This window comes from Bidens hawaiensis, unplaced genomic scaffold, assembly GCF_021521415.1.
Source record: "Bidens hawaiensis isolate Kalapana, Puna unplaced genomic scaffold, B.hawaiensis_p1.1 tig00049933_1, whole genome shotgun sequence".
In the NCBI taxonomy this organism is placed as follows: Eukaryota; Viridiplantae; Streptophyta; class Magnoliopsida; order Asterales; family Asteraceae; genus Bidens; species Bidens hawaiensis.
This window is the reverse complement of record NW_027498949.1, coordinates 56,732-78,817: the sequence shown is the minus strand read 5'-3', so window position 1 is coordinate 78,817 and position 22,086 is coordinate 56,732. Positions and strand designations below refer to the sequence as shown.

Here is a 22,086-nt window from a genome sequence, read left to right as displayed (position 1 = left end):
GATAGAAATAATAAAAATACTTCTACCTAGAAAAATACCAAAATAAAAAAACATTAAAATGGTGACGGTGATGGTGATGGCAATGGTGTTGGTGGTGGTTGGGGTGGGGGTGGCGGTGGTGGTCAGGTAGCAACATTGGTGGTGATCAAGCAACAGTGACAATGGTGGTGGTAAAGGTAAGGTGGTGGTGACGGTGATAACCCTGGTGGTGAGGTGGTAGTAGTGATGGTAGTGGATGCGGCGAGAGTGATGGTGCTCAGGTGGTGGTTGTTAGGTAGTGTTGTAGAGAGTAAGGTGAAAGGGGAAAAAAGGCGTGGGAAGAAATGGTTTTGATTGGACGGGATTCCTAATGTAATTGTTGAATATCATTTCAGTGAGCAACTAAAAACCTATATTTGCATTTCTTTACAATGACTCATTCCATTTTTAGTATCATTTCTACATGTAAAACGCTATCTAGATGTTTGATTAGGCAACAAATGAAATCAATGGACTATAATTATTCCATCAAAACCATTCATTTCCACTAGCTTCTTTTTTTTTCATTCAATTCCTCTTTCACTTTATTTTCTCGACACCACCGCCGCCACCATCTAACCACTGTCGTCGTTGCCACCACTTGATCACCACCACCACCACCCTCGCACTGCTGCCACCGCCGCTATATTTTTACCTTGGTAAATTTTCTTATTATAAGATACTTGTATTTTATTTATTTATTTATTTCGTTTGTATTTTATTTTTGTTTCTTTTTCTGTCTACCAAACAACATAAAGTAATGATTCATTCAATTTTCAATTTCTATAGATTAACCAAACAAGACAAAAGAATGAGAATGATCCATTAATCACTTGACTAGATTACTTGGTATAGTTAGGTTATATTTAACGGCTATAAACTATTAACAAGGTCCAAAATAGACCGATCAAAAAGGACAAATATGTCAAAAGTGAACCGGTTAGAACATGTCAAATAATGATAAATGATAAACTTATAAAACTATACCAAATCATTTTTTACAAGTATTTTACAGTTTTATTCCATATCCAGTAAATGGCTGTGGATGTGTGAGCGTGTAGGTTGGGATGCATAGCAATAAATAGCAATATTGACTTGCAGGTCAAATGGCATATAATGTCACAACAGACAACACCAATAAGTTTTTGATCACCACCACCACCACCCTCGCACTGCTGCCACCGCCGCTATATTTTTACCTTGGTAAATTTTCTTATTATAAGATACTTGTATTTTATTTATTTATTTATTTCGTTTGTATTTTATTTTTGTTTCTTTTTCTGTCTACCAAACAACATAAAGTAATGATTCATTCAATTTTCAATTTCTATAGATTAACCAAACAAGACAAAAGAATGAGAATGATCCATTAATCACTTGACTAGATTACTTGGTATAGTTAGGTTATATTTAACGGCTATAAACTATTAACAAGGTCCAAAATAGACCGATCAAAAAGGACAAATATGTCAAAAGTGAACCGGTTAGAACATGTCAAATAATGATAAATGATAAACTTATAAAACTATACCAAATCATTTTTTACAAGTATTTTACAGTTTTATTCCATATCCAGTAAATGGCTGTGGATGTGTGAGCGTGTAGGTTGGGATGCATAGCAATAAATAGCAATATTGACTTGCAGGTCAAATGGCATATAATGTCACAACAGTCAACACCAATAAGTTTTTGAAGTAGATGCCTATTATTATTAGGAGTTGTGTATAACTTTGCTTTGACATGTTCAATCTTGTTGTCTTTCTTCTTCATTACTTAAATTTCATCTTATGTTCTGTTACATATTATATACATTATAAATACATGAGACATGCACAAGAACATATTGTATAACCCATAGCTCCAAGAAACATGTATCTTTCCACTGCTCTTATATTACTCTTTACTGTATTAGATGTTCTTATTTACTATTTACAGAAACAACATGACGAAAACGATTGTGATCAAAAGAATTCATCCACATCATCATCACCGGATAAACAGTGTAGACAGTTTTCGCTTGCTGAGATCAAAGCAGCCACCAACGATTTTGATGACACGTTTGTTATAGGAAAAGGCGGGTTCGGTAAAGTATACAAGGGTAAAATCGTCTTTGGAGCAAATACTTATGTCGCGATCAAGAAGTTGAACCTTGACTCGAACCAAGGTGCAACCGAGTTCTGGGCAGAGATCGAGATGCTTTCCAAGTTTCGACATAGTCATATTGTATCTTTACTTGGATATTGCGAAAACGAAATGATACTTGTTTATGAATACATGCCAAACGGAAGCCTTGAGGATCATTTGCACAAAAAAAGAGATAACGGAAGTAATTATTCGCCATTGACTTGGGTTCAACGGCTTAATATCTGCATAGGTGCGGCTAGTGGGTTAGACTACCTCCATACGGGTACAGGTGTCCAACACAGAGTCATACATCGTGATGTCAAGAGTTCAAACGTCTTGTTGGACAATAACTTGACCGCTAAGGTTTCTGATTTTGGGTTGTCTAGAATTAGTCCCGCGTGTAATCCAGGTTCCACCACCAATGTTTATACCGATCAGATCAAAGGCACGTTTGGATACATGGACGCCGAGTATTTCACTACTCGCAGACTGACTAGAAAGTCTGATGTATATGCATTTGGTGTTGTGTTATTAGAAGTGTTGTGTGGTAGGCCTGCTTTGGATTTTACACTGGACGAAGAGCAACATAGCCTAGCTGGATGGGCTAGACAGTGCATCAAAGACGGTAAGGTTGACCAAATTATTGACCCGAGTTTGGGAGGACAAGCGGAGACTAACTGTCTTAAAGAATTTGGGCAAATTGCGTATGAATGTATTCTTAACTCTTCAAAGGACTGACCAACGATGACTAAAGTGGTAGCTAGGCTCGAGTTTGTATTAAACTGGACATTGCAGAGTATGCAACGAGCCACTAACCGGAAACATATTGGAAAGTCAATTTTTGTTGCGAAGGCATGGTCAATGTTTTTGACCAAAGGTCCAGGTAAGCTCATGTTTATAAATCTTTCTTTGTAAATTATTTTCTTAAATGTTAGATGTTGATTAATGATTAAGCAGGGCGTATGGGTCCTAATATAAAGAAACTTGGACAAAGCATTCGGAGCAAAAAGAAAGGCTTCATGATGGCGGAAGGTGGCGGTGGTCAACAGGTTGTGCCGCCAAGGGGGCAGCGGCCAATGATACCAAAGTTGAAGATGTTCACATTTTCTGAGCTAAAAACCGCCACAAAGAATTTCGGTCGGGAAATGTTTCTTGGTGAAGGTGGTTATAGGAAGGTTTTTATAGGGTGGTTGGATAGTGTAACTCTTGCCCCGCAGAAGGTGGGTGGTGGACTTGCAGTAGCCATCAAGAAATCAAGTCCCAACCGGGCTCAAGGTCTTAATGAGTGGCAGGTTTGTTTTTTAATGTATTATGACGATATATTGTTTAAAAAGAAAAGTGTGTGAAATGGCAAGATCAAATTGTTACTTTTGCGTGTTTTCTGACAGGCGGAAGTGAAATTCTTGGGAACGTTTAGCCACCCGAATGTCGTTAAGCTTTTTGGATATTGCTGGGAAAATAAGAATTTTCTTCTTGTTTATGAGTATATGCAAAAGGGAAGCTTAGATATGCTTCTCTTCAACGGTATGTATTCAAATTAGTGTCAACAAATAATTTATGAACGATTTATTTATTTTAAATTGGATTATGCAGAAGGTGCAGAATCGCTTTCATGGGACACGAGGGTTAAAATAGCAACGGGAGCAGCTCAAGGTCTTGCATTTTTGCACACTACAGAAAATAATGTCATTTGCAGGGATGTGAAATCGTCAAATATTTTATTAGACAAGGCAAGTTAAACTTATTAAATTTGCTTCAAATATGTGTATATGATTATGGTTGCGCGCTTTTAAAAATGTTGATGATTTGGGTTCAATACTTTAGTTTAAATCGTCATCAAATTGAAATTTTGTGTTGAATATTTAGGATTTTAATGCAAAGCTCTCGGATTTTGGGTTGGCAAAGTTAGGCCCGATTAATGGCGAGTCTCATGTGTCAACAGGAATTGCAGGCACCTATGGTTACATGGCTCCTGAATATATGGCCACTGGTTAGTTCTCTTAAGTGTTAACAACATTAAACTATTATACTTTCTTATCTTCATGAAATATATTAAAATCCTTCAACTTGTAAATAAGAAATAATATTGATACCACACACTTTTGTTGATTGATCATTGTTTATTACTATATGGTTTGTCTTCACATAATTAATGTTGCATAAAATCTATTAAAAAGTTTATGACAATGGTGTTACTTTGCGATTATAGGTCGGTTATATGTCAAGAGTGACGTTTATGCTTTTGGAGTGGTGTTGCTCGAGATTATAACAGGGTTAAGAGCGTCGGACTATAATAATAATGGCATGAAGCAAAACTTAGTGGAGTGGGCTAAACCTTTCTTAACCAACACAAAGAAATTGCAACGAATCATTGACCCACGGTTGGACCAAGATTACCCTACAAAAGGAGTTATTAAAGCCGCTGAGCTCGTCCTAAGTTGTCTCGAAACAGAACCCAAAAACCGGCCTTCTATGAAAGAAGTTGTGTCGGGTCTGCAAGATATCAATGCAATTAAAATGAAACCGAGCCAGTCAAAGTCAAAGGAAGATTCGACGAGTGTAGCTAGTGAACAAAGATCTAATGATTGCTACCGATGGTCGCCCGTTCGGTCAAAGCAAGGTCGAGGAGCTTGGTCAACAAGGAGTCGGTTATTTGGTTTAGAAATGTGCATCGGTTTAAAGCACGGAGATGAAACTTTGACCGAAACAAAGTCAACAAGAGGGGAAGTTAAAGTGAGAAAATGTGACAAGGGTGGTGGTTCTGGTTGGTCTATGTATGCTTACATGGACTAGATGTAAATATGTAATAGAATAAAGTAGCAAGTATGATTAAAACTTATACATCGAGCATTGCGAGTTGTACCTTTATTATCTACAATCTACTAAACATTTCATTCATCATACAAACCTAAAAACAACACCCTGCATTTCTCAACTCCATAAGTGTTTTAACTGTTTTTGACTCGTCCTACGGTACAACCCAATAATGCATACAAAACAAACTTAAAATACATATAGTACAACATCACAATGCATGCACAATCTTCACATATGCAAAGTAAAAGCCTGCATACCTAGACATTGTGCACCAACTCCCTAAAACCTGAAACCGGTGCGCCACATGTCCTGACCATTGACCAAAAGTCAACAACCGCGGTGAACGATGGTGCACCGTGGTCACCCTTTTACAAGGGTGCATTACTACCTAAACTACTACCAACACGAATTGGTGGTTCGCGAAGTGCTAGCCGAATGGTCCCACTTTTATACGACTGATAGACATCGATACACTCTTCCACGTCAGCGTCACATGTTAGCAACACCCATTCAGAATCATCGTCTAGGTACGTTAACTGATACCCGCTAGTATCGTTCAAGCTAAACCTTTTCGCGGTTTCTTGCAACAATTCTTTAAAACCCCAATCTTTTTGCATACGAAAACGAATCTTTTCTTCGCCAAAAGTCACTTTTATCCTCAAAGGATGACCTTCTGGTTTAACATGCGGTTTAGGGGGGCAGTCTTGATGCTAAAAAAGTGATTTATGACTTTGGGATCTTATAAAACTCTTAGGTTCTTGATTTTGATCGGTTGACGAGTGAAACGTTTGAATCTCTGCAGCGCTTTTGGTTCTTTTTAGAGAACTACCGCCACTTCTATGTTGATCAACGGTTGGGATGCTGTGGGTCCCACCAGATAAAGAATGACTGGAGCTTGAACTCTGGCTGCCCTCGGTGGCGATGGCGGGGCCCTTGCTGGCTTTATGGTTGAAAGTTTCGGTTTTTGTAGCTGGAAACTGGGGACGGGTTGCTTTTGACTGACCAGGAGAAGCGAGTTTTGGGAAGTTTGAGTAGAAAGACTCGATCTGAAACGAACCCGATCCACCATGGACCGAGTCCATTACAAGCTGGATCTTTCTTAACGAGTGACCGACTTTCTTGATCTTCCGAGATGGCCACCGTTGAATCCCGTGTTGCCGGCATATACGCTTCAAAGTCGTTGGACAAACTGCAATTACGGTAACACGATTTCAAGATTCGAATATGCAAATCATAAAATAATAACTAAGTTTCATTGCGGTTATAATAAGAACTTACCACCAATATTCTTAGCAGCATCTTTCAGGCTCCCAGCAAAATGTTGCCTTAGCATATCTAACGTAATCGCTTTTTCCAGTTTCGCACCAGCCCGTCGTTTCTCCATGCCCGAACCTGTACCCGACCCTGACCCGGATCCCGCACCATGGCCATGACTATCTATTTCTTGAACCTTTGCACCCGGTTCGGTATCAGAAACAACGAGTAACCCGTCACTACCACTATTTTCCTGCATCTCCATCTCTGCAACAAACTTCAAGTTTCTACAAACCTTTTTTATAACACCCAACAACGAATTAATGATCCCCTTATGCTCTTCGCGGTTCTTGCATTTAACAGGCAAGAAAAACTCCAACACAAAGTCAACCGCGGGAGCACACGTGGACCTAACCCGAACAGCCACAGCAGCATGCAAGTCAAAGATTCTAGCATGATGAGCAAGCGGGTACTCGGTTTTCATGTACGATGTCACATCAGGCGAGTAACAAAACAGCTCACTTGATTTAAAAGCTTTTCCCACAACACCTTGACCGATAAACAAGTGATGCTCAGACATGCCTCTTGAAAATCTTTCAAAAGAGGGTTGAAGACGTATGAAGCGGAATCAACGGTTGAGATGCAGTGGATTAAGTTTTTGCTTGAGTGACGACAGCCGGCTTTGTCACGTTGTTGGATGCATGGGATCCATGTTTGAGCTAATGGTAACTCACGCATCACGCATGCGGTTTTCAGTATTTCGAGAATTTCGGGTAGTACAGGATGATTAAAGCCACCGCTTTCCTAATAATAATAATAATAATAATAATAATCAAAAGTATTAGTACTAATTTGTTGAAATAATTTTGTTACATTTTCTTTATTGAATTTGGATTCCAAATACCTTGTATTTATGTGGGGTTGAACCTTCAGAACTCTTGAGGTTAAATGCCTATCAAGATGATGAAACTTGTTTTAAATTATCAAAAAATTATAAACTATAAACTTGTTAAACGCATTTTAATGAAATAGTTCTTTAGGTGATAGCTCAATTAGTCAAAAATTAATTATCTTCGTGTTTTATTTGCTTCCGCTCTGCGTCAAAAAACCAGAAAGAAGCCATACCTCGAGGGCCTTACAAACACTTTGAATCTCCAAACTATAGTTACTCTTTTGAGTAGTTGTAATAACTTCAACAACACCAACACAATCCTTAACATCTTGACCAAAAACCGGGACCGCAAAACTTCCACGGACATCATGTAATTTAGCATGAGACACTCTCGGATACTCTTCAACCTTAAAAAGCCGAACATCAGGAGTCCACTCGGGCACCTTTTCCATAAATACCCTTCCGGGCAACCCAACACTATCTCTAGGATTCCCTTCGGCTGGAAATTTATAACCTTCCGATATGTTTCTGTATTTAGAAAGCCGTGGGCAGTTGAATTCGAGTGAGAAAAGCCGTTGACTTGTACTCAAAACTTTCTTCCCGTCGTCTCGGATCACGGGCAGCCATACTTGAATAAGCAGATTCTTGTCTACTGTGTAATGCGTTTTGTTCTCGATCACACAAACCAATCGTTCCATTCCGGATAACGATGGACCGGGACTTGCCATTGGTGCAATCCACCATTGGTTGCTTAACTCAGAAAGATTCTCGGATGGGTTCGGTAGATTAACAAGAGTTCTAACATGTGTTTTCGGCGAATTTTGTTGTTGGTCGTTTGACTCGGGGTTTTCGGCGTTGGATTCAAATTTGGGCCATTGAAATGACGGGTCAAATAACGGGTTGGAAGGTGAAGGGTTATTATTCAAGATTTCGGTTCCATTTGTTGCTTGTAACCAACATCCATCCAACAAGAGCTCATCTATGTCATCGAAGTCCATGAGCGTATCAGGTGAGTTTTCGAGTGTGAAATCGTTTCCATCCATGGCTAATCTTTGATAAAACTTCCACAATGTATATTTTCAAAGGCAAAAGATTTACCTGTCCAAGTATAGTATAAAAAATTACTGTTTTGACTAGTGTAGTTGGTCAAACATCAAGATTTGTGGTCAAACATGTTGCATATTCATCAACAGATGCAATAAACACCAAAGGATGAAGATTAAAGAAACCCCAGTTGATATTATCCTATAAAAATGATAAAACTACAGGAAATCAAAGGGTTTTGTAAAAAAAGTTGCAATCTTGACTCTGTAATTAGTCAAACATGTACAACTCCAGTTAAGAATTCAACCTTAACATGCTTAAAACAGAAGAAAATCAGAATATTCTGCAAAGATTTGCTTTTTTTGACTTGGGTAATTAGTCAAACATGTAAAATGATCATCAACAGATGCAAAAAGATCAATCAATATTCAAATTCCATTGTTTTGCATATATAAATTAATGAAACAAACCCCATCAAGTACACCCAAAAATTTACAATTTTTTAGTCAAAACTGTTCATTTTCTTGAAACTAAATTATTGAAGAACCAATCAAGTCACCTCATTTATATACCCAAAAATACTTCACCTTTAATACCCCAAAAAGAAGCAAGTGAAAAAAAATATTTAACTTAAAATAAATCTGAAAAAGAAAATCTTTAAAACATAACAAAAGACCAAACACTGAAACATATGTATGTATGTGGTCAGAAAACAAGTGTTTTTTTGTTAACAAATTAACAGACAACACTTCTAACTCATCTGTATATTGTACCTTGTAATCATCTGTGAGTTCCAATGTTGTTGAAAGTTGAAACCTTTGTTGTTTGTTAAGGATTCTGGTTACAGTAGTCTGTGAAGCCCCACCATAAGACCCCCTGGTGAATGGGACAGGTGATCAAGATCCTTGGTAAAGAAAAAAAGATTCGGTTGTTTTTAAGATTGAGGTTTGTTTGATGATTCAAGGAGAATACAAGTACAGAAAGTATAGATGGCTGATGTAAGATTATTAATAAATAATTGGTATTTTGTTGATTTTTTTAGTGAGAGTTTGTTTCTGATGTATGCACAATTGGAAACTACTTGACTCAAAACTCATGTTTGGTCACTAAACTATTAACATGTTCAAGATTTGGCCACATAGTTTTATGACTATCAGTTTGTTCTTTTTTCTTTTTTTAATTTTTAACTTTCAATATGTGTATTTTTTTTATATAATTTCGAATGCACCGTTGTGACGTGTTTACTTTTAATAACATATTGATAAGTAATTTTTTGATAAAATGAATAGTATTTATGTAATATATTTTTGGTCTAGAATGTTGTAATATATTGGATATGATTCGGTTTTTGATAATTTATATAAAACTAAACACATTACACTAGGTAACTTTATAACTAAAATTAAGTAAAATAATATATATTCAAAAGTTATGGTATAGAAATAAATAAATATATACTTTTAAGGAAAAGTAAAAAAGGTAAATTGTTGCATCAATGGGTGCATTTGAGAAGTTTAACCGTTTAAGGGAACATTTTCATATTTTCATATATCTTCAAGAAACTTGTAAAAAAGATCATAGTTTTTCTTAAAACACTAAGGGTATGTTTGGTTGGAAGTAATGGAATGAAGAGAGCATAAAATGAGAGAAAGAATGGAATGAACAAGATAACGAAATGAATCATTACCAGTTATTTGTCTTGTTTGGTTAACCTATTGGAATGAAATGAAAAATTAGTTTATGTTGTTTGGTATATAAAAATATTGCATGAATGAAATATAAATAATAAAAGCATTTCTATCTCAAAGATATTTATTTTTTTACAAAAAAAAAACGGAAATGGCGACGGTGGTGGTGGTAGCTTCAGCGACGAAAATGGTGGTGGTGGCGGTGATAGCATTGGTAGTGATGGCGATGGTAGGGTGGTGGCGACGGTGGTGGTGGTCAGGAAACGAAGTGGTGGTGACGGTTATGGTCAGGTGGCGATGGTAGCGCGGGTGGTAAAGTGGTGGTGGTGGCGGTGGTGGTGGCGACGACGGCGGCGGTGGTGGAGGTGGTGGCGACGGCGGCGGTGGTGGTGGAGGTGGTGGCGTCGGTGGTGGTGGTGGCAATGGTAGTGGTGGTGGTTGTTGTTAGGTGATGGTGGTGTTGAGAAAATATGGTGAGGGAGGAATGGAATGAAAAAAAAGAAGTGGGATGAGAAGAAATAGTTTTGATGGAATGAGATTCCATTCCATTGAGCAACTAAACACCACTTTCTTCATTCCTACGTAATGAATCATTTCATTCCTTCTGTCATTCCTACATAGCAAACACTACCCAAGTGTTCATCACACATGGTAAAATGTCCTTATACGTTAAAACCTTAGTTGAGGAAACATTACCATTTGCTAGCCTAGAGGGATATATATTAAACATATATTAAATTTTCACATAAATTCAATATATATATATATATATATATATATATATAGATAGAAAGGATAAAATAAAAAGTAATTTTTTTCTAAAAAGTGTAAAATGAGTTATAGGCCGTTAGATTTAATAGATCAAGTAAGGGTATGATGGTAATCATGATTTTTTTTTATTATGGAATGTAAGTAACATAAATAATATTATCCCTATTTTTTTGCTAATCAACCTGCCATCATTGTTGTCTGTTACCGTCTTTTATCAATATCTTACTTAATTTTAAATCATACTCAAAATTAAAACACCTATTTGTTATCTTCTTCGAACAAAAATAAACACAGCAACTGTATAACAAAACACACCACCTACACGAAAACACACCAACAAAAAAACGCCCCAACAACAACAAAAAATTAACCTAGTACCCACACAGAAACCCAAAATTCTAACAACTTCAACCAACAATACACACATCAAAACCAAAACAAAACACAACACCAACACCTAAAAAAACCACCAACTACAAATCCATAAAATAACACACTCAGACAACAACGTCAGTACGTCACGGTCAACCTAAAAGGGAAAAACACAACCAAATCAATCCTCCGTTGAACAAACAAACCATAGAATTTGGGGGGTTTTCTGTTCACGGAAACTATGATTGTTTCGAAACACACCTTCGTTTATTTGTCACCGGGCTTTTCGTCTTGCTCGAGGATTTATTTTCAATAATCTAGAAACAAACAAACATAATTATCAGTAGACAAAAAAAAACACCGGACTCCTCGATTCCAAACACTCTGACGTTTTATACGACGACCTTCTCCGACGTTATGGACAACGACGTTCAATCGGAAAACACATACCTTTTTTAAGAAGAGTCCGATCAATATAGTAGGAGATAAACTTGATGTGAGAGAAAATAGATATTAATATATTATGATGGCTAAAAAGTAGGAGATAACAAAGATAGACAGTTGATGGATCTTATGTGTTTATAAAACATGGACTTTTTTACCCTCGAGCCCCTATAATTATGTCATCAAAATAAAACACACCTACATTTTTAACAACTTTCCATCTAAACCATTGGATCAACACATCTAAAGGTTCACATTCCTTCCTACACTTTTTAGACACACTCTACTTTTTATAATAACCCCACCTATATATATATATATATATATATATATATAGGGAAACTAGTTATGAAAACCATGGAAACTCAAATATGTGGTCCTAGATGCAGCCACATATGCATTTTAATAATTTATTAAACTATATTCTAAAGGGGCACAAAGTAATTTTGCATATACTCTCTCTCTCTCTCTCTCTTCCTTGCCACTTTCTACGTATCTCTTTACTCAATCTCACCCCTCTTTCTCCATTTTAAATTCACTAGATCTTAATCTCATTTCTCTATTTACAAAATTGAGGCTTCATTATTTCATCTTTAAGGTTAATCTATAATCTGCATATCTCCATTAAAATCCACCAGCAGCGGCGGCACCGCCATCACCAACCTCCACCGCTTAGAAGGCGAGAGGAAATAGTTGCTCAAAAACATATCTAAGATAGCGGATAAGGTAGTCGGAGGCAGAGGCTTCGAAGGCAGTTTAGATCTGAACACACTCATGTCCAGTACCGACATTTGTAAGAGCATAGATGTAGGGCTTTCTCTTTCCGGCAACAAGATCAACTATACATGTTTGAGATCAATCTTTTATATCCTGTTTGGGATATGAACATACTCCTGAACATATGCGTTTTTTCTTTTTTCTGCTATACATGTTTGGGATCAATCTTTTGTGTCGACTAAATCATGTTTCCATGGGTCAAGTTTAATTTTGGTGTTTTAATTTTCATATTCGAATAAAGTAGTTATTTTTTTTTCATTTACTTGATAAGTTTTTCTAAGTTTCATTTAATTAGTTTCTTATAACTAATTTTGTGAATTTGATATAAGATGAACAAGATCTCATATGCAAGTTTTGGTTTTTAGATCTCCAGGTTTGAGGTGACGGTTATTGGATCTCTCGGCTTATAGGCTTTATAGGAAAAGGTTGAAAGAAATAAAGAAAACCCCAACAGTTTATTATTTAGAGTTTGTAGAGCATTTATTTCTAGTCATTTTCTGATCTGGGTATGTGAAATATGATGTTTATTTAACCCTAATTCGATCATATGTTTTTAACAATTAACATATGTTTTAAACAAATAACATATGTTTTCAACAAGTAGCATATGTTTTATTCATTTAATTAACATATGTTTTATATTACTCCATACCGAAACCCGATAAGAGATCGGCTTGTGGTGTGACAGAATTCCAAAGAATGTCGGGAAAACGCAGATTCGTTTAAAACTTGACAGGAGCTTGTAAAAAGAGAGATATAACGAGAGAGGAGAGAGAGAAGAGGAGTAAAAAAGAGAAAAAGTAAGAAAGGCAATGTTGATTTGATAGAGGAAAGAGAAAAGTAAAAAGTGGTTATATGTTAATGTACTAGATTGTCCTTTTTGTATTTATTTAAATGTTTATTAAAATTGATTTTAGTATTTTATTAACTTTTAATATGGACCACACAAATTAATTAAATTATTTGAATATGTGATATATAATGAGTTTCCATGGTTTTCACAACTCAACCAGATTTTCATTATAACCCAACCCTATATATATATATATATATATATATATATATATATATATATATAGGGGAGGGATATTTTGAGAACTTGATGAGTTGTAAGAACTTTAAAAACTCAATTTTAGACCACACATTTAATTAAATGAGTTAGAATATGTGGCTGAGATTAAATTTGATTAAAAAATGAATTAGAAGAGAGAATAAATATTTTTGTTGATTACACAAGTTTAAACTTTAGTTACACATGTGTAAAAATTAGATTCGGTGTGTAAAAAATTACGGTATTTTTTTTTACATTACTTACACTTACGTATTACACATGTGTAAAAAAAATTCAAAAAAAAAGTTGTTACGTTGAGTTCTTTCGAGTTCTTAAAACTTAAAGCGGTTCTCAAAAGAAATCAATCATATATATATATATATATATATATGGGAGGGATAATTTGATAACCTCTTGAGTTGTTAGAACTTTGAGAATTCAATATGGACCACACATTCAATTAAATGAGTATGGAATATGTGGCTGAGAATAAATATGATTAAAAAACTAATCAGTATAGAGAATAAGTATTTTTGATAATTACACAAGTTTAAATGTTAGTTACACATGTGTAATAAGTCGATTCGGTGTGTAAAAAATTACGGTAATTTTTGTACTTTACTTACACTTGCGTATTACACATGTGTAAAAAAAATTAAAAAAAAAATTGTTAAGTTGAGTTCTTTCGAGTTCTTAAAACTCAAAGCGGTTTTCAAAAGAAATCAATCCTACATATATATATATATGTTTAAGTTCAAGAAAGAAATCAAATTATTGCAAGAAATGAGAGAAATTAATATGAGCCACTAGTTTTATTTTAGATTTTAAATATTTAAAAATAAATAAAAAAATATGTAAATGCAATAATAAATGCACTCTCTCTCTTCAATTAATACAACTAATATAACCATAATAAATTTCTCTCTAATTAATATAAATAACTAATTTAACTATAATAATTAAAAAGATAAAAACACTACTTTAGTTTTATTTTTTATTTACACATTCTTCATTTTATTCAACATAAATATAATTTGTTCATATAATACTATTCTTTATATTAAAAATATAATTTCCACTCAATTTATTAGCATGTTTTTTAACACTAAATATCAAAACATAATATATATTTTTTTCAATTGGTATGCCTATAAGAAATATTGCCATAAATAATAATAAAAAAATGTCATACAAATGTGTCCATTAAATGTAAACAATAAATATACAACCTACACAAAGTTATATAACCCACACTTGTTTTGAGCGATAAAAACATACAACATACAAAAAGCATACAAATTACATATGTAATTCGACATCAACAATTATATAACCTACACAAAGATACACATATCCTACACATGTGTAGGTTATATGTTTTTCGTATGTACGTTATATGTTTGTTTATTCTTATAACAAGTGTAAGTTATATGTTTTTGTGTAGGTTGTATATTATTTATTGACATTTAATGCAAACATGTGTAAGATAGTTTTTTGTATTATTCATCACAATGTAACTACGTGTTGATGGATATTGATATGTTGAGTTTGAAAAAATTGGTTTTGAATAAAAACAAAATAATGTACGAATAAATCGTATTTGTGTAAGATAAAATTTTCATGTGTAGGTTATCCGTTTTTCGTGTGTAGGTTATATGTTTTCGTGTGCGTGTGTATTTCATTGATGATAAAATTTGTGTGTAGGTTATATGTTGTCTTATTCTTAGAACAAGTGTAGATTATACGTTTTTGTGTAGGTTGTATGTTTTTTTGTTGATTTTTAATGCAAACATATGTAAAATAGTTTTTTGGTATTATTCATTATAATGTAAGTATGTTTTAATTGATATTGATATATTGAGTTGGAATAAATTAGTTTTGGTAATTTTTTTTAATGTATGAATAAATTATACTTGTGTAGAATAAAAATTAAAGACACAAAAAATAAGTTATAAAATTAAATGAGTTATTAATATTTTCCAATTATAATAATTTAATTAGTTATATTAATTAAGTAGATAAGTATTATGTTTTATTAGTTATATGAATTAAAGAAAGAGAATGATTAATACTTTCTATATTTAGCTTAAGCATTTAAAACTAAAAAACAAAACTAGTAGCTCATATTCATTTCTTGCATTTCTTGCAATAATATCATTTCTCTCTTGAACCATCCCATATATATATATATATATATATATATATATATATATATATATATATACCGGGTTGGTATCATTTAAGAACTCTAAAAAAGTTAAAAACTCTTAGGAACTCTACACAATCAAACATTTTTTAAATTTTTTTATATATTAACATTATTTAAGAGTAGTTTATCATATTATATATAAAAAGTTTTGATTACATATATTAATCACAAGTTTGCATATGTGTAAAATTTATGTACAAATAAATTTACATATGTGCAAACCAAAACAAAGATATGTATAAAAATTAATTTTAAAAATTGTAATCGTAAATTTAGAAATAACAAAATAATAAAACTAAACTCAAATAACATTAACATACAAAATTTTTTATAAAACACGTTAGTTTTCAAGGGTTCCTTCAAGTTTTTAAATAATTTAACAGTTCTGTAATGATACTCATTATATACCCTATATATATATATATAGGGAAGGGATATTTTGAGAACCATGTTGAGTTTTAAGAACTTAAGAATTCAATTCTATGCCACACATTTAATTAAATTGATTGGAATATGTGTTTGAGATTAAATCTGGCAAAAAAGTCAATGTAGGAGAGATAATAAATATGTAAGTGGTTACATTAACTTTTACGTCCGTTACACATGTGTAAAAAGTCGACTCAGTGCGTAAAATATTCTGTAATTTTTTTACGTGTATGTAACTTACATATATTACGCATGTGTAAAAAAAATTCGAAAAAAAAATCGTTACACTGAGTTCTTTCGAGTTCTTAAAACTCAAATAGGTTTTAATTGAAATCTCCCCTATATATATATATATATATAGTTAGGTTATCGTACAATAATTCCTAATGTACAAAAACGTACGCGAATAACGCTCAAGCCAAAATACAAAAGCTCAGCCCATAAAACAAAAAACGCTCATACGTTCAAGTAAACCCAATTACACTCATGTCAAAATTAATTCAATTGAAGATCCAGATCTATTTATTTGGATGAATTGATGATTACTTAGATATATATTGATGATTTCGATATCATTCGATGTGATTTCATAGATCCATTTCAAGATAATGCTCATACGCTCAAGGAAAAAACCAGTCACTCTCAAGTCAAAAATTGATTCAATTGAATATCCAAATGTGTTTGTTTGGAAGAATTGATGATTAATTTGATCAATTTCGAAATTTAATTGATCAAATATAAAACAATTGCTTAAAAAACAAACTTGAGAACAAAAAGGAGTGAGTTGACGACGCTAGTGATGGTAACTGAGGAGTGTTTGATGCCGATTATTTGTGGACATTTGTCGGTGGAGATAGCTTGAAGGAGCGGTGGATCGGTGGTGGTGGAAGTGGAGATAGCTGTGGAGTATTTGTGATTTACGGTTTTCTTTAGATAAGTAGTTGTGAAACTCGTATATATACAATAACAATTATTGTATTTTATCATTTATCTATTTATATAATAATGTCCTAAAGGAACAAGTTGAGGAAGCATTACCATTCTGCAAAATATTCATCCCAATCTATACTAATTAATAAATAAAAGTTTCCTTATGCCACGTGCCCACCATTCCTCTTAATTTCCCGCCTCCCACCACACTCATTTTACAAACTCGGTTCATATCCATACCCGACCCAATTAACAGAATATATACCATATATAAATAGCTATTATAATTTAGTATTTTGTCATTCTACTTATTAATTAGAGTCAAGTAATTTAAACATACATTATATCTTACTTATTTGAACATAAACTCCTAACTATGTTATTTCCGTAATTTACGCCATAATTATACTTCTCTAAATTAAAAAGATTCAACAAAGATTTAAATATTGCTAATTACACATCATATTATGTTTGAATTTAAATTTCAAGTATTTATGTTAATTGTATATTTTTGACATTTTAATCAAATTAAGGATATTTTTTTTAAATTACATGTAATCCTTTAAAAATAAATTGATTGATCCATACTCAAAATAACTGTTCTCTTTCCAAATTACCGATAAACTCATTAAATGAATCATAATTCTATAATGTTATAAATACCATAACGTGATGACAAAACATATATGATTAACTCTTCTGCATCTTTTGGTAAAACGTTTTTAGCATCCAAGTATGTTTTTTTGTTTTCCTGCATTGATAATCATATTTGTAATATTTTATAAATTACCATACACAACAAATTATGTGATTAATTCTTCTATCAATGTTTCTAATACGTAATGGAGCCAAAAACTTTTTTTTTATTAAACTGAGAGACAACAGATAAAACCAAACAAAAAATGTGCTAACGAAATTTGATAAATTGAAATGATTTTAATGATGAGGAGCTAAATATTCAATGTCGGCTCTAGAGTCAGCCAAGTAAGGCAACAGCCTTTGACCTCCATATTCCTAGGGCCATCATAAGCTTAAGGATTTAATATTATAAAAGAAAATAAAAATAGTGAAGAATACTTATTTGGCCATAATATTCCCTTCATCTTGTGATTTAAACAATTTAGTGTTATTTATTTAACATTTATGGCATGCAGTTAGATTTATATGTCTGATATGGTTTTTGGGTTAAAAATTGTCAAATGGAAAGTAAAAATTGTTATTCAAAAGGGCCTCAAATTGTTGTCTCGGTTTAGGCCTCCGGGCAGGTTGAGATAGCCCTGTAAAAATTTAACATCCTTTTTTATTTAATTAATATTCAGCTATCACGACTAGATTAAATTTTCAGGAATGAAGTAAGCGTGTTCAAACCTTACTTTCCCAAGTTTAAAGAACTTATCCAAGAGAACTCTTGCTACTTTATTTATAGGCCCACACTAACTAACTGCGCAAAACCCAAGCATGTGAAGAATGCCCAGAAAATCTTCCGTTAGCAAACAGATCTAAAATTTGCATCAACTTTTAAGGAAATAAGTACGGTTCCATTTTAGAAGACCAAAATAATTCAATATTCTAGACTTGGGTTGATTATGCATTATTTTATTTATTATTCAACTTATTTTTTAACAAACATTTATTTTGTTTTCGATCACTTAATATTTTGCATTTTTGTGATAAATGTATTATTAAAAAATATATATATTATTTAACTGGAATGTATGTTTGTACATTCTATATTTATTACTCCAATTTGCTTATCAAGAATTTTTGTTATTTATATTTCAAATGTTTATAAAATTAAATTTGTTAAACTCGTGTTGTACACGGGTATCTAACCCAGTCTATATTATATAAAAAAGTTGGACTATCACATGAGGTAGCAAAAATCATATATAATTACCTTTAGAATAAAACACAATCCAATCATATTACAATTAGAAAAATTTCGTATCCCCGAACATGTTGAATACAACCTTTAACAGAATTGACAACATAGAAAACACGAATTTGTTTCAATCTAGAACCAATGTAATGTCGCAACTTAACTTGTACGTTTGTTTGTTGTCTATTTCAATGTAAAAAAAACTTGCAGTCCTAATCTAAATTGGTTATTGTAATTGATTTTAGTATAGGAAAAAAATGAGCATTTGTTAACTATTTTTCATAATGTTTAAAGTTCTTTTCTTCATAAACCACAACAAAAGAATGTTGTCTAATGATGTACATATTTCCGTACCTGCTTAATTCTATGCTCCAACAAAAACGAATCAGGAGTTTAGTACTTTTTAACATTAAAAAATCAAAATCATGAAAATAAAACTAATGTAACAAAATAAGAGTATATTAAAATTTGGGGAAATTTCCGAAATAAGCGTTTATGAAAACGTTTTTCAGGTTTTAGGTGTCATTTATAAGAAATTCTCAAAAATATGTATTATAAATTAGTCGTGACGAGTAGTTTATGATTACATACGAGTAGTTTGTAGAACCAGCTAAAATTTGTCACGTGCCCTTAAACTAACCTTAACGAGCAGATTCACTATTCATTTGCTCGTCACGACTAAATAAGTTCCATGCCTCGTAATCAACGCCCACGAGTAATCCATAACTCATATAGTCGCAACGCTAGTTTACATGGTTTACATTCCCCACATGAGTATTTTATTAGTAGTTAACTCGTCACGACTAGTTTAACCTTACAATCTACTCGTTACGACTAAAGAAATTATGAATTACTCGTGGGCGTTGATTACGAGGCATAAAACTTATTTAATCGTGACGAGTAAATGGTTAGTAAATTTGCTTGTTACGGTTAGTTTAAAGACACGTGTCAAGTTTTAATTAGTTATACAAACTACTCGTTACAACTAGATTATAATATCTATTTTGGGAATTTCTTGTAAATAATATCTAAAACCTGAAAAACATTTTCATAAACGCTTATTTTATTTTCTCTTAAAATTTTAGTGGTGTTTCAATAATACATGTGAGAGGAAAATAAGAGTATATTAAAATTTGAGTGGTGTTTCAATAATATACGTGAGAGAAAGTAGAGATTTGGGTTGCATACCGTAAGGTTTTAAGTTCAAATCATATCTTAACTGAGTTTTATTGTCGTGGGCCTTTGGATAGTGGGGTTTCCTCATAGCATGAGAGGTACCTAGCGTTGTCTACAATCGCGGGTATACAAGGTCGCGTTTTGCTATTAGGTTACATTTGGTAGCCAGTTTTATTCGTTGGTGATTAAAAAAAATTGGAAAAAGAATTAGTGGCCAAATTATGAAAAATAGAGATGACAAATCGCAATCCACTACTTTCTCTGCCAACCTGTTAAAAAACACAAATTTTTTTATTTTTGTTGAGATTTCAAAACAAAATAAATGCCGGAGATATAGCTAACATCATCAGAGCGCGTGTGTAACACTCTCCTGAGAAATCTTGTTTTCTTGGTCCGTGATGATACGAGTTTATGTGCGCGTGGGTTTCTTTTCGCGGGAGAATCAATGATTTCGTCAGCACTGTAATGGAATCCACTAGTTAATCTATGGATTAACTTTCTAATGTACAGCAAAGCATGATTAACAAAGTTTGCATTAAACCCTAAGCTTTTGTAAGACTTCTTAATTGCTCTCTTTAGTTTGCATTAAATTGCAACACATCCCCCCCATATGTTTTGATAGAAAACTTTAAATGTAGGTGGCATTTACATGGGTATGGAATTGGTTTTTGATGTTAGGGTATAAGGTATGGATCTCGTATCCTCACCATCGCGCTCTATCGCGGTTCTCTCACTCTCTCTTCACGTTTCTTGTTTCTGCATTATATGTTTCTTCTTTGCTTCCTTTCTATCAGATTCTCGCTTCAGCTTGCTTTTTTGTGGTTCTATAAATGGGACGATGTTTCGTACGATACCATTTGCCACGTAAATTGTAAACCCTATTTTGCTTGATCTTTCTCCGATACTGTCTACTTGGTCTTTCTTCCATATCGTCTACCCTTATAGTCCAATGCCATTTACAGTAGGGATGAGATCGGAACCGTACCGGTACCTACCAGTCCCGGTCCCGAAAATCGAGAATTTTTTGTACCGGTACCGAAATATTAGGCTCGGTACCGATACGGGACTAGGATTGAAGGTAAAAATTCGGGAAATACCGGTCCCCGTCCCATACCAGTACCGAAACTCAAATCTTTGGTACCGATTCGGTACCAAATCGGTATCGATTTCAGTACTGATACCGGTACCAGTATCGATTTTGCTCATCCCTAATTTACAATATTATGAAATTAATAGTTAGTCGTTGGAGTTGTCATTACCCAAAACTCCAATTTTAGGTCACTCAAAATCCATTTAAATAGTAAATACTGAAGAATTTATAGTTATAAAAATTCCAAGTTTTTAACAATATAAAGCATTATCTACTATATTTTAGGTGTATTATTTAATAGAGTTAATGGCCATTTTCGTCCCTGTGGTTTGCTACTTTCGCCACTTCAGTCCAAAATTTTTAATTTTGTCAATTTAGTCCTCATAGTTTTAAATTTTAGCCAATTACGTCCTATCCGTCTAACGGCATCCAGCTATGCCGTTAGTTTAAGGGTATTTTTGTCTTTCTCCTTTTAATTTTAAGTTAATGGTCATTTTAGTCCATGTGGTTTGATATCTTTGCCAATTCAGTCCAAAGTTTGAAAATTTGTCAATTTAATGTTCAGTTTTTTTTATTTTTTATGTTTATAACCCTAAAGAGCATAATTCAAGCCCAAAACCATCGAGCAACCTCAAATACTAGTATGCATTTACTCTGTTGACAACAGTAATCATACCCCCCCCCTTATATTTAGTTTCTAGACATTTATTAAAATCTTCTCCATGGTGGAATTCAATGGTAAAGTGGTCAAGGTAATTCCCTGGAATCGAATTATACACAAAAAACTAAAAATTGTTTTGTTGATTAATGTATAATAGTTGATTACGACCCAGATTTTCGTTATGATATGTTAATCTCTAAACCCTAAATATTATGCATTCATCAAAGAAACGATTTTTAGTTTTTTCCGTACAATTCGGTTTCACGGAATTGCTTTGACCACTTTACCATTGAATTCCACCATGGGGGAGAGTTTAGGAACCGTCTAGAAACTAAATACGAGAGGAGGGGGTATGATTACTGCTGTCGACAGAGTAAATGCAGACTTGTTTTGGGCTTGGATAATGCTCTCTAGGGTTATAGAAAAAAACTGACTTAAATTGACAAAATTTCAAACTTTGGAC

At 33.3% G+C, this 22,086-nt stretch overlaps 2 pseudogenes across 2 annotated transcripts; one reads left to right on the top strand and one right to left on the bottom strand.

The window, feature by feature from the left end:
* The first annotated feature begins 1,797 nt into the window (after positions 1–1,797).
* On the top strand, positions 1,798–4,990 carry LOC143598311 (uncharacterized; annotated as a pseudogene). The gene is made up of 6 exons (XR_013147092.1): positions 1,798–3,025; positions 3,100–3,434; positions 3,531–3,666; positions 3,736–3,872; positions 4,009–4,132; positions 4,352–4,990. The product of XR_013147092.1 is annotated as an uncharacterized LOC143598311 (transcript).
* LOC143598309 (protein NLP5-like) lies at positions 4,942–9,153 on the bottom strand (annotated as a pseudogene). The gene is made up of 5 exons (XR_013147091.1): positions 8,923–9,153; positions 7,339–8,203; positions 7,118–7,165; positions 6,238–7,017; positions 4,942–6,148 (listed from the first exon to the last, which is right to left on the bottom strand). The product of XR_013147091.1 is annotated as a protein NLP5-like (transcript).
* Positions 9,154–22,086: the final 12,933 nt, after the last annotated feature.